We start from the raw sequence: 13,612 nt of genomic DNA, 5'->3' as shown, positions 1-13,612 counted from the left end.
ACTATATATACTAAAATATATGTATATACTAAATTCATATAATAAGGAGGCGATGTTAATCATAGGGTCACGTCATTTGATGAGGGGAGGGTGAAAGAAATGGGAAAGATCAGTGTGAAAAACATTGTATTCCAATTTTGTAAATAAATCAGTATAATTTTTAAAAAAATAATCATATACTAACATATAAAACTTTCTGATTGTCTTCAAAATATCCCATAACCAGGGAAAGTATCCCCTACATACCAGGGTATCTGTCATATGACTTTTTTTTAATTGATACACCAAACAAAATTAAAACCAATTACAACACTAGATCAAATGGGTTCACAGTTAACACTATCTGACCTTTAAACAACAGATGGTTCAATCTTACTTAACGTTATTCCAGGCTATAAAGAACTTTCCCAATTAGTTCTATGCAGCATAGTATCAAAATAATATAATAATTAGGGGGACATACATGAATTTTAGGACAAGGATATATTGAGTAAATACATCATACCTGGGGACATTCTAGCCACCTTTAGAGGGCCAAACTATGGTTTTATAAAGTGGGTCTTCATTACTTTCAGGGACTTTCTTCAAGGAGATGATGCCAAATCGCCTCCCTTTCAAGGTATCTGTGGGAAGTCTGATAACACAGTGGTTAAGAGAGTGACTACTAATTGAAAGTTTTCTGGTTGTTTTGGTTGTTAATTGCACCCAAGCAGTTTTATTAAATTAGCAGGTTAATTCTTTAAGGCACACTTTTGCCTGCCTCTCTCTCTCTCTCTCTCTCTCTCTCTCTCTCTCTCTTTCCATTGTGTTACATTTAAATACACTGTGCCTTATGCATTCCTCCATTCACACTACGTTTCACATGATCATTCTCATACACTGTGTTTTATAAAATCAATCACCACTGATTCATCCTAATCATTAATTGTCCTGCACTTTCAGGTCTCCACTGGATCTTTCCCAATTCCTTCAGCTCCTTATTCCACCCACCAAACTCTGTGATCTTGAGCTTCCCCCTCCTCTCCACTCTCAGCTTCCCTTGTCCCTTTCCTTTGCCCTTTGGACTTTGGTACACATCTTACATGTAATCCTTCTATTTTTACAATCATGATCTATGCAGTATTTGTCCTTAAGCTTGCTGGTTTTAACTTACCCCTTCCTTTGCAGGAAAAAAAGGTGTGACAGTTTGCTTCTATTTTAACTTTGGAAACCGTTGGGCAGTTCTAGTCTGTCCTTTCTGTAGGATTGCTCCGAGTCAGGATGTCCTTCACAGAAAAGATTGAGTTTTTAAAAATTTATTTTTACTATATGTACTTTCCAAATAAGAAAACTGAGGATTTACAGATTAAGTAGCATACTCAAAATGACACAGCTAGAGGGGAGTGAAACCAGGGCATAAATTCTAGTGGTCTGACTTGAGAACACAGACTCTTCACTAACTTTTTACAATTTCTAATTATCATGTCATTAATTATTGAATATAAAAAGAGAGTGAAATTAAGATGTATTTACTTTAAAAGAACTAGAATATTTTGTAATGTGTCTACAAGAATTTCCAATTTGTAACATGGTTTACAAAGAATTTTAGGTAGATAGCTGAAGTAGAGAAAGTGAAACTTCAAGAAGCAAGAATCATCTAAATTAAAAGTTTGACCATGAGGAAGGCACCAACATACAATAAAAAAAAAAAATCCCCAAATGGAGAGTTGAGACCCTAGGTATATTTCCAGTTTTCTAGTTAATGAATTTTTATATTATGCAAATATTATGGTTCATTTTATGTGTAAATTGGTCTGATTATGGTGTCCACTTAATTGGTCCAACTCTAGACTAGATGATGATACATATATTTGTTGTTGTTTGGTGCCGTCGAGTTGCTTGCAACTCCTAGCGACCTCCTTGCGACTCCAGCCGGAAACCTGCTCTATCCTGTGCCTACTTTTCTGTTTCTGACACACCTCCCCTCATTTCCCCAGTAACTGTATCAGTCTATCTCATTGCTCTGGTAGCCTAGTGGCAAGGAACTGTGCTGCGATCCCAAAAGCATGCGGTTTAAGGCCACCAGCTGCTCTGCAGGAGAAGGTTGGGAAATCTCCTCCTGTGTGATTAACTGCCTCTGAAAACCCAGGTCAGTTATGGGTCAGTAGATAGATAGATAGATAGATAGATAGATAGATAGATAGATAGATAGATAGATAGCTTCTGCCTTAACACACAGTTAGAATCTCCACTTCTTGGCCTACAATTTTGCACATTGTTATTCTCAGCCTTTCATTTGATCTGTGGATTTTGGACTTGATATAAGACGAGACTCAGTTCTGTTTCACAAGGTTGCTATAAGTCATGGTCTCCTCCAAAGCACCTAACAACAAAAACATTTCACACAAACACATGAGCCAATTCTGATTTTTCACCCTTTCATTGCCATAAAGTTGGAATTGACTCATAGCAGGTTTCTCAGATTGTAAATTGCAAGGGAGGAGTCTACTAATTCTTCTTCCTCAGAGCCATTGGTGGAATTGAACTACAGGAGAAGTGCACGCTTGGGGTTAGCATTGTAACTTTCTATAGACCATGCCACGGGAGCTTATATACACACAATTGGTTCTGCTTTACTGTAACCTCCATCTCTCTTTGCTTAGGTTTTCTCATCTGTAAAATAGCAGAAGTAGGAGAAAGGTAATGACAGAGAACATAAGTTGAGAAGGAGAAAGATGAAACACTACTTCCAGAGCTAAATGAAGAAAAGTTGGAAGTGGATGGATTAGGATTTTATAGACACTACAATCAATAAACTTTGATTCTTTTTATCCAATTATGAACTAGCTTTGTTAGTTTATAACACACATCTCAAAATGATATTTTATAGAATTAAGCCAGGCAATTAACGGCTTTGTGGCTTTAAATTGTGTGTGTGTGTGTGTGTGTGTGTGTGTAAGCCAGTGAGTTAGAACCTACTCATAGTTGATACTTCTGCAGGTTTTCAGAGTCTGTAAATAGTGAGAGGACATACGTGTGTTTAGTTTCTTGCAAGGAGTAGTTGGGGAATTCTAACAGCCTGCCTTTTGGTTAGCAGCCTAACTTGTTATCTACCAGAACACTAGAACCGTCTAGGGTTTAAACTTACTGTTTAAATATTTAAAGCATAATTGTTGATAATTCATGGCCAAATATCTCCTGAACATTATTAAAACTAAAACTATTTCCAACTTTTCACCAGCACACGCTATTGTGTATGTGTTTGTAATACATTTGGTACATTTATCTTTTGAATATACTTGTGAGTGACAAATAGAGAAAATTTTGCAATTCTCATACCATCCCCCCATATAAATATAAATATAGATATAGATATAGATATAGATATAGATATAAATATAAATATAAATATAAATATAAATATAAATATAAATATAAATATAAATATAAATATAAATATCTATAACTATAAACAACTATAACTATATAACTATATAAAGATATAAATATAAATATATATATACACACAAATGCTCTTTAGGCTTTGGTATTTCTTTCCTTAAGATGATTAGCTTCTTAAAGCAGGAACACCATGTTACTTCCCTCAGTGTCAAATTGAGAGAGCATGCTCAAGATACGTCTTTCATAATCTAACCCTATGAATATCTCTTTCTCATCACTCATTATTGTCCAGTCAAAATGGATTCATAGCTGATATTCCAGTGAGATATTAGAGGCTTTTAAGTGCATGGGAGGAGGTTGTCTGCCTTTCTCCTAGGAAAGTGCTAGTGGATTTGAACCCACAAAGAGGTACAACTTATGGCTAGTGGTGTAAAACTCTATGGACTACACCACTAAAGTCCCCAGGTTGTGAATACGGATGTGGAAAGAAACAAAGTACAAAAACAACTTAAAAAGTTGATCACTGCTTTAAGCTGTAGCTGTCTCGAGCCTCAAATTTCAAGCCCCTATAGCATTAACTGGTTTATGCACATCAGTCAGTCAGTCAGTCAGTCACTGTTCTTGAGTTAGAAATGACTGATAGCTGACCCTTAAGTGGATTTTGGAGGCTGTGAATCACGTAAGAGGAGAGTGTTCACCTTTCTCTTGAGAAATTTCTGGTGTATTTGAACTGCCGGAGAGATGTCGCCTTTCTGCTATCAGCACAACTCTGTATAGACCATGCCATCCTAGCACTCCTGTTAATAAATATGTTGTTCTGGTTGTTGTGTACTGTAGAGTCAGAACTGACCCACAGCTGACCCTCCAGTGGGTTTTTTTGGAAGCAGTTAATCACATGGGAGATTTTCCATCCTTTTCTCACAGAGCAGCTGGGATTGTAGTGAATTTTCTTCAAACAGATAAAAAACTGTCACCCTCTAACTGTGACTTTCTTAAAAATCACCATACAGTGAAATTTGGTGTATCTTGTAGAGAAATCCTGTTCTCTTTTCCTCTTCCTATGACAGAGTGTACACTGTAGCTATTGTTACATACCACTGAGTCAAGTACGAATCACAGTGACCATATGAACAGCCGACCTGAACCCTACTCTGTCCTGTGCCATTATCATCATCCCTGACACACTTGAACCCATTGCAGTCACCGTGTCAATCCATCTCATTTGGAGTCTTTCTCACCTTCTCTGACCTTCCATCCTTCCAAACATGATATCCCTTCCCAAGAAAAAGCCTCACCGAACTACATTTTTAAAGCTTGAGAGATGAATCTTTGTCATCTTTGTCTTTTAAGTATTGGAGAGGTCCCTGACAGTGGACTAGCCCAGTGCAACATGTCTCCTGATTTTCTGACTGCTGGTACCAACAGTATTGACTGTTAATCCAAGAAAGATTAAATCACTGACAGCTTCACTCCTGTCTCCATCTATCATGATGTTGACTCTTGGTCCTGCGGTGAAGATCTTTGTTTGCTTGAGGGTGAGGTATAATCCATACATAAGGCTGTCCTGCTTGATCTTCTACCGCAAATGTTTCATGTTCTTCTCACTTTCAGCAAGCAAGGTTGTGTCATCTGTATAACTCAGGTTGTTGATGAATCTCCCTCCAATCCTGATGCCACAGTCCTTTTCATAGAGTCTATTTTCAAAATCATTAACTCAGCATATGGATTGAATAGGTATGGAGAATGAATACATTCCTATCCACACCCTTCCTTATTTTAAACCATGCAGTGTTCTCTTGCTCCATTTGCACTAGGTATAGATTTCTCACAAGCATGACTAAGTGTTCTGGGATTCTCATTCTTCTCAATGTTAAACATATTTGTCCTGATCTACCCAATCAAATGCAAATGTCAAATTACAAATAAACATTCTTCTGGTATTCTTTGTTTTCAGCCACCACTAATCATCTGACATCCACAATGATAACCTTGGTGCCAGGGCCTCTTTTAACCCTCACTTGAAGGTACACTTAGATCTATGCAAAGGACAGAATGATTCTTCTCAAGCATTTCACTCCAAGTTTCAGTTTTAGAACTATACTTTATCTGCCCCCTTATCAGTCTACAGAGTCTATGCTGTTTAAGAGTTTATCTATCAGGCAAACGATCTATATCAAGCAATAAACACTTTGATTTTTCCTGCATTATCACTATTTTGTGGGAAATGTTAATCCAGATTGCAAATGCTTCGTAAGCAGGAGAGTTCAGGACAGTATTACGAAATCATTGAAATTGTTATTGGGATGGTAGGGCTACTGATAAACAAACTTAAGTAACAGTCTTGTTCCTTAGGACAATACATTCTGGTTACTTAACAATGTCTGCAACTGTGACAGGATTTGACCTGTTCAAGTCCAACACTGTAACAGGCTCAGCAGGATTGTCCTGGGGACTCCTAGAGTGTCATCAAGAGTTGAATCAAAGGGCAATTGCAGCAACCTCGTCTTACGGAGATGGTAAGCACACACTGCTTAGAAGCTCTGGTTAATTCCACAGTTCCCAAACGTTGTGCCAAGGTACCCAGAAACACTACAACAAATTAGCAGGGACAGTGCAGAACATTTTCAATTTCCTAGAGAAACATAATAACATCTCTTAGACATTACAGTAACTATTACTACTAAGTTATTTGAATGTAAATATTCAATAAACATAACTGCTAAGAATTTCTTCTAGCCTACACATACCCTCCATCCAGGGCATATTTGCACTTCAGGGTAGAATTGTTTCGTTTTCGAGATCAGTTCCTCTCCATCATATTGACTTATCTTACTCTCTAGTGACTTTACTGTCTTTCCCAATTGTCCTCCCATAGATTCTCATTTAACGTCAGAGAACTCCATGAGCAGGTTGGCTGTCATCATTATTCTCATGGTGGAGATGAGAAAATTTAGGCCAAAAAAAAAAAGAGATTGAGAAATTTGTCCACAGACACACAGCTCACTGTGTGGAGGCAAGAGGGAAACCCAGCCCCCTTTCTCTGAGTGTAAATCTGTTGATACCAAGTAGAGAAAACTGTGTCATCTCTCATATGGAGAAGCTAGCCTGACCCTCCATAGCAATTTGAAACCCAACTAATTCTGTTCTTGAACTAAGAATCATGAACTGCTGTGGGATTAACCCCTTTGAGCAATTGTTGTGTTGTTATGTGCCATCGAGTCATTTGCGACTCGTAACAACCCTATGCACAACAGCCCTAAACCCTTCTCTATCCTGTGCCAATCGCACTGCCTCTGACACACCCATCCCGATTACCCCATCCACTGAATAGATCCATCTCATCAAGGGTCTTCCCCTCCTGCACTGTCCCTCCACCCTACCAAGTATGATGTCCCTCTCCAAGGACCTGTCCCTCCTGGCAACATGTCCAAAGTATGTCAGACGAAGCCCCAGAATCCTTGCCTCCAAGGAGTAGCCTGGCTTAACCCTCTCCAGGATGAATCTGTTTGTTTTCTTGGCAGTCCATGGTACATTCAGTACTCTTCTCCAGCACCACAGCTCAAAGGCATCTTTTCTCCTTCTATCCTCCCTAGTCATTTTCCAACTCTCTGATGCTTAACAAGTGATTGCAAAGTCCATGGCCTATATCAGATGCACCTTAGTCTCCAGAGACACATCGTTGCTCTTGAGTACTTTAGAGAGGTCCCTAACAGCAGACTTTCCCATCGCAATATGTTTTGTTGTTTCTTTTTAATTTCCAGGCTGCTGGTGCCAAGAGTGTTGACCATGGAGTCGAGCAGACTGAAGCTGTGAGCAATCTCAATCTGTTCCCCATCCATCCTGATGCTGCCAATTGGTCCAGTGGTGAGAATCTTTGTCTTCTTGACATTGAGCCTCAGTCCATACTGAAGGCTGCAGTCCTTGACTCTCTGCAGCAAGCGCATGAGGTCCTCCTCAGTTTAAGCAAGCAGGGTTGTGTCATCTACATAGCGCAGATTGTTAATAGCTCTTCCACCAATCCTGACACCACACTTCTTCTCATAGAGCCCTGCCTCTCGGATAATCTGCTCTGCATACAGGTTGAAAAAGTATGGAGATAGGACACATGCCTGGCATATAACCTTCCCAATTTTGAACCATACAGTGTTACCCTGCTCTGTTCTGGCTACTGCCTCTTGGTCCAAGTATAGGTTTCACATTAGCATGATTTAATGTTCTGGGATTCCCATTCTTCTCAGAGTCAGCCCCAGTTTGTTATGATCCACAGTCAAATGCCTTTGTATAATCAATGAAACACAGATAGACATTCTTCTGGTATTCCCTGCTTTCAGCTAAGATCCATCTAACATTAGCTACAATATCCCTAGTACCACGACCCCTTCTAAACCCAGCCTGGACTTCTGGCAATTCTCTGCTGATGTGATGTTCCAGTCGTTTTTGGATAATCTTCAGTAGAATCTTGCTTACATGTGAAATCAATGATATTGTTCTGTAGTTTCCCCACTCCGTTGGAATGGGAACAAATATAGATCTCTTCCAGTCGGTTGTTCTCCAGATTTCTTGGCACAACTTGGTGAGCACATCCCGGGCAGCATCTGTTAGCTGAAATATGTCAATGGGTATACCATCTATTTCTGGGGCCTTATTTTTTTTCTATTTCTTTCAAAGCAGCTTAAACTTCTTCCTTTATCACCATAGGCTATTGCTCAAATGTTATTTCATTAAATTCTTCTGTGTCTTCCAATTCCTTTTGATACAATGACTGAGTATATTTCTTCCATCTTCTTTTATTACTTCCTTGATCATTTAATATTCTGCCTAAAGCATCCTTGATTATATACTGAAGAAATATAACACTTTGGCCAACCTTAACTCTGGGTCTAATGCCACACTCTTTCTGCCCTCTGTGCCACAGTTCTCACAACCACAAGGAGTCTCTTAATCCACTCTCTTTTAGCACCTAGCCTTGTTCACCTTCTCTCTTATTTCTTCTTTTCTTTCTTTGTCCCTTCTTTTATCCGTTCCATCAAATGCCTAACAAAATTCTGCTCTATAGCACTCATTGTTCTTTATATTTAGGAAGTAAGCAGTAAGCAAGATAAACATTGGCCCTGCTCATTTGGAATTTATAGAATAGCAAAGTGGTCATCATGTATACACCAAAAAAAAAGTATCCCTAATGTAATGATTATGAGGTGAGCCTGACCCAGATGAAGAGGTACACGCTTGATCAATGAATCAATGTTTGAATGAAGAGATACAGCACAGAGTTACCCTGGAGGCTTTTGTGTGTCTGAGATTCATATCACAGTGAGAAAATTATGCTTTCCTTCCCATTCTCATTCTCTGTTCTATATTGGGGTGAGTGAGAATTGATGTACAGAAGGATTTAAGACTAAATTTGTCAGTCAAAATACTTCACAAGGAAATCAATTAAATGGCTCTAAATCATTTCTGTGCTTTCAAGGGAAAAGAAAAAGAAGAAGGCTGCCTGATAATATTTTTAATTGAATTTAGAAGCTATTACCTAAGAAGCACCTTTAATTTATTTTTACCCAGTCAGTTGAAAACAATTTAAGCAAAGCAAAATCTGTTTTCCTTTAAGTTGCAACTGAGCTGAGAGCTGTCATGCCAAGTTTCACTCAGTGTGAATTTTAGCAATTGAATGATAAACACCAGGAAAAGAAAATCTTTTCTAGAATGCCAGCAGGGCTGCTTTAACTAAGCCTATGCTACTAAGCAACACACTAGAAAAGCCAATATTCTGTTGCTAATTACCCATCTAAAAGGCTAGAGAGGAAATTACAGGAAGAAGCAATCTTTGTAATAATTCCCCCTATTACCTCTATCTTGGATCCTTCATTGCCTATTGAAACAGTGAATGTAGAGGCTTTGAAGAATCTTAATGCCCACTGAAGTGGAGAACAGAGAGAGGTTACCATACAGGAGCAACCAAACTGAACACAAAGCCCTGTTGCGTCTATTCTGGCTTGTAGTGACCCTCTTTCAGGTTTCCAAAGCTGAAAATCGTAAGGAGAAGAGACTGTCCGTCTTTCTGTCTTGGAGCAGGTGGTGGATTCAGATCATTGATCTTATAGTTAGCAGTATAATTTATAACTCACTATACAGAGGACTTTGCAAGTCCAAACAAATGTTTTACCTCGACCCATCATAATTCACAAAAATAAAGGATGAAAATGATAGAGGGAGGAAGCTTCAGGAGACTGATTTAGTAGGAACTGAACTCTCAACTTTGTAACTGTTATCCACACTGCAAGATGATCTTCATTCTTCACAGGTAAACAGGGCACACAGATTTACACTTTATTGCGGGGTTCAGATGAGAAACCAGATCATCCAAGGAAACTGTTCCTTTTTACCCAAACCACAGTAAAAAGTTATAAAACAGAGCTAAAACAACAAAAAATTGTGCTTTGAATAAAAACCCAAGGTGATGAGACATAGTAATTGGAGGCACCTAGTTCAGGAAAAGTCTCTCCGAGTATTCTTCTGGAGTAGTAGTTTACACGTAAATGTTCCTTATTCTCTCTTTAGAGAGCGTCTAACAATGTTCCTGTTGCACTAGTTGATATAGACTCCCAGCAACTGAGAACTTACTCCTTGTTCTAGTCAACTAATAAAGAAGGTCTGTAAGGGACAAAGTTAGAAGGAAATGGCATAAAGTATTAATGTAATATCTCAATTGAGTCAACATGAAACACAGGGAGAAAATGGATTTCTTCTTTCAGGACAGTGAAGTAAGCATATTGTTGTTATTGTGTACCATCAAGTCAAAACTGACCCATACCTGACCCACCAATGTGTTTTCAGAAGCAGCAATCACACGGAAAGAGATTGCCTATCTCTCTCCCACAAAGCAGCTGGCGGACTCGAACTGCATACCTTTGGTTTTGCAGCATAGACTTTTTTTTTTGGTTTTTGTTTTGTTTTGTTTTGTTTTTTTAATTATTAAATTATATTAATTTTAATGAACATTTACAGAGATTTTGGGTTTTTATTCATTCATTGTTGCACTATTTTCTCTACCCTCCTCTCCAGTTTGTTTTTTTTCCTCCCCCTTAAAAGTCTGTTTTAATTGTCCAATTGCCAGAGTGCTTGTCAAAGCCAGTTCTGATTAATCTTCTTTGTCAGTGTGTCCTTTGCCATTCCCTATCACTCCTCCCTGAGAGAGAATTCACCCTGATTCATAAGGAAAAGGGGATGGCGTGTTCTCTTAGCTACTTCCTGCTGAAAAGGGACGCTGTGGGTTTCAGGGTTAAGATCTTCTCTCACTACTCTAAAGGGCCCCTTTGGCAATAGGAAACACATAGACTATTGTGAAGATTGATTTTGGAATTTAGATGCACTGTTATCAATTGTGCTTAGCTGTACATGTTCATATCTTTGAAGATGTATCATGGAAGTGTTACAGCCTAGAAGACACAAATTTAACTAGCAAGTTAAAAGTACATGAGTCAAATATTAAAAAGCATTAACATTCCAAGTAGAGGCTCTAGTAGTGGCACAAATCAAGTTACAGAGGGAAGGTAGTTCTTAAAATAAAAGGCCTATTGATTAGCATTTTGTCTATTATAGTATGAAGGTTAGGAACCACAAGATGTAGAGGCTCAACTATGTCATTTATTGTTCTTAAGTCCTGGCCAAATTCCATCTACAACTGGGTTGTTTTACAACTCGGAAGTCCGCAGCAGCATAGACTCTTACCACTAGGTCATCAGAGCTCCCAGGTGAGGTAAGCATCAGGCTACAAATAAATAAGTAAAACAAGAGCATTATCGAAAAGCGTGATAAATTTCTGCCTTTTGAAAAACATCATTAAAGATAGGAAAAGCCAAAGTACAGACTTTGATAAAACATCTCCAAAACATATATTATAGTAGGGGTGTGTGTGTGTGTGTGTGTGTGTGTGTGTGTGTGTGTTTATATGGATTAATTTGATGAAATTCAGTTCATTACAGTTGCAGAAGCCTTAGTAATGATTACTTGAGCCAATGTTGAAGGCAATTTTACTGTAAAATGAGTTTTGGATGACAAGGTCTTTTGAATGTGGTGATGATGGTAGTGGTTCCATGGATGTGTAGGTACATTCATCAAAATGCATAAAAATGTATATTTTAAAGTAGTGCATTTAACTGTGTGTAAATTATTCCTCAGTAAAATTGGCTTTCAAAAACTCCCTTTTTCCACTTAGTAGTCTTAACAGTTGCTCAGAGCTTTGGTATAGGTATATTATTCATCAGAATTATAAAGGTTGAGATTGAACAGCCAAACAGACAGAGCTATTAAAGCTAGTAGATAAACTCATCTCAAAAGAGGCACTGATGCAGTATATTTCAAAATTTCTATACCAATTTTGAAAGCTCCTCTGTGAAAAAGATGTCCTACGGTCGTATCAATTTTAGAAAACCCGTGTTTTCCGTGAAAAGGCTCACACTGTACATTACTGTAAAATGGTTCTGAAGGTTTTATTGTTGTTATGTGCCATCAAGTTTCTTGCAATTCATAGCGACCCTATGTACAAAAGCCCTAAAGCCTACTCTATCCCTTGCCAATCTTACTGTCTCCAACATGCCTATATCCTCATTACCCCAGTGATGGAATCAATCCATTTCATTGAGGGACTTCCTTTCCTGTACTGTCCCTCCCAAGCATGATGTCCCTCCCTCTCCAAGGACTGATCCCACCTTGCAACATGTCCAAAGTATGTCAGATGAAGCTTCAGAATCCTTGCCTCCAAGGAGCAGCACGTCTTCACTCTCTCTATCATGAACTTGTTTTTTCTCCTTGGTATATACAATACTCTTCTCCAGCAACACAGCTCAAAGGCATCAATTCCCCTATCCTCCCTAGTCATTGTCCAGCTCTCTGATACATAGCAAGTAATAGCAAATACAATGGTCTGTATCAGGTGCACCTTAGTCTCCAGACACATCATTGCTCCTCAGTACCTTGGAGAGGTCTCTGACAGCAGACTTTCCCAAGGCAATTTGTCTTTTAATTTCCTGACTGCTGGTACCAAGAGTGTTTATTGTAAAACCAAGCAAACTGAAGGGGTCAATAATCTCAATCTCTTTATCATCCATCATGATGCTGCCAATTGGTCCAGTGGTGAGAATCTTTGTTTTCTTGACATTGAGCTTCAATTCATGTTGAAGGCTACAGTCCTTGACACTCTGTAGTAAGCGTTTCAGGTCCTCCTCAGTTTCAGCAAGCAGGGTTGTGTCATCTGCATAACTCAGATTGTTGATGAGTCTCCCTCCAATCCTGATGCCACACTTCTCCTCATAGAGCCCAGCCTCCCGGATAATCTGTTCTCCATATAGGTTGAAAAAGTATGGAGATAGGATATATCCCTAGTGTACACCTTTCCCAATTTTTGACCTTGCAGTGTTTCATTGCTCTTTTCTGATGACTGCCTCCTGGTCCAGGTATATGTTTTGCATAAGCACAATCAAGTGTTTTGGGATTCCCGCTAATGTTTATTCACACTTGTGTTTCACACCTCATTTGATCAAGGAATTACTCATGATACATAACATGGCAAATGCTATTTGAATCACTATTAATATGGAAGGAAACTTCTAATTAAAATATTTTTGATATTTTAACTATCAGCATAATTGTATATCGTAAGAAGAGTGAATTAGTACAAAGCATTATCAAAACATATTTGAGGAATAATGCCATTTTTCTCACCTATGTATTGAGAAATTGATAATCAATTCCATTTTCTTCCACAATGCTTCCAAAGAAGACAAAGATATACTTTCCAGTATATCTTTATAAACAACTTGGCCAAATGACAAAGACAGGGTTATATTTTTCAAATTCTACAAACCTAATTTTTTTAAAAGATTATGGCCAAAATGATAGAATTTCTATTTGTTAAGATCTTGATGAGCTAACCCATTCTAAAATGTATTGCCATTGAACTGGTTCCTACTCAAAACAATCCTCCATCTTTTTCTGAGGCTATAAACTGCAAGAGAAGGAGACTGTCCAACTTCTAAGGAGTGACTGGTGAAGTTCAATGACTGGAGGCCTGTGGTCTTTGTGTTAGCAGTGTAGTTTGCTACAGATAATGTCACCAGTGCTCTCTGGGCAACTTTATGTTATTGTTGTTGTTAGGTGCCATTGAGTAATCTCTGCGAATAACATATAAGAACTTTTCCCTTTTCTATACGATCTTCATAATCTCTGCCATGTTCAA

At 38.4% G+C, this 13,612-nt stretch overlaps 1 pseudogene; it reads right to left on the bottom strand.

Annotated features, from left to right (window-relative positions):
* Window positions 1-11,843, bottom strand: part of LOC102875848 — a 56,674-nt pseudogene extending 44,831 nt beyond the window's left edge.
* Between the last annotated feature and the right edge of the window lie 1,769 nt (window positions 11,844-13,612).

This window comes from Elephantulus edwardii, unplaced genomic scaffold, assembly GCF_000299155.1.
Source record: "Elephantulus edwardii isolate Elephantulus edwardi_28Jun2011 unplaced genomic scaffold, EleEdw1.0 scaffold00007, whole genome shotgun sequence".
Lineage (NCBI taxonomy): Eukaryota > Metazoa > Chordata > Mammalia > Macroscelidea > Macroscelididae > Elephantulus > Elephantulus edwardii.
The sequence above is the reverse complement of the archived record's forward strand: the minus strand, read 5'-3'. Positions and strand labels throughout refer to the sequence as shown.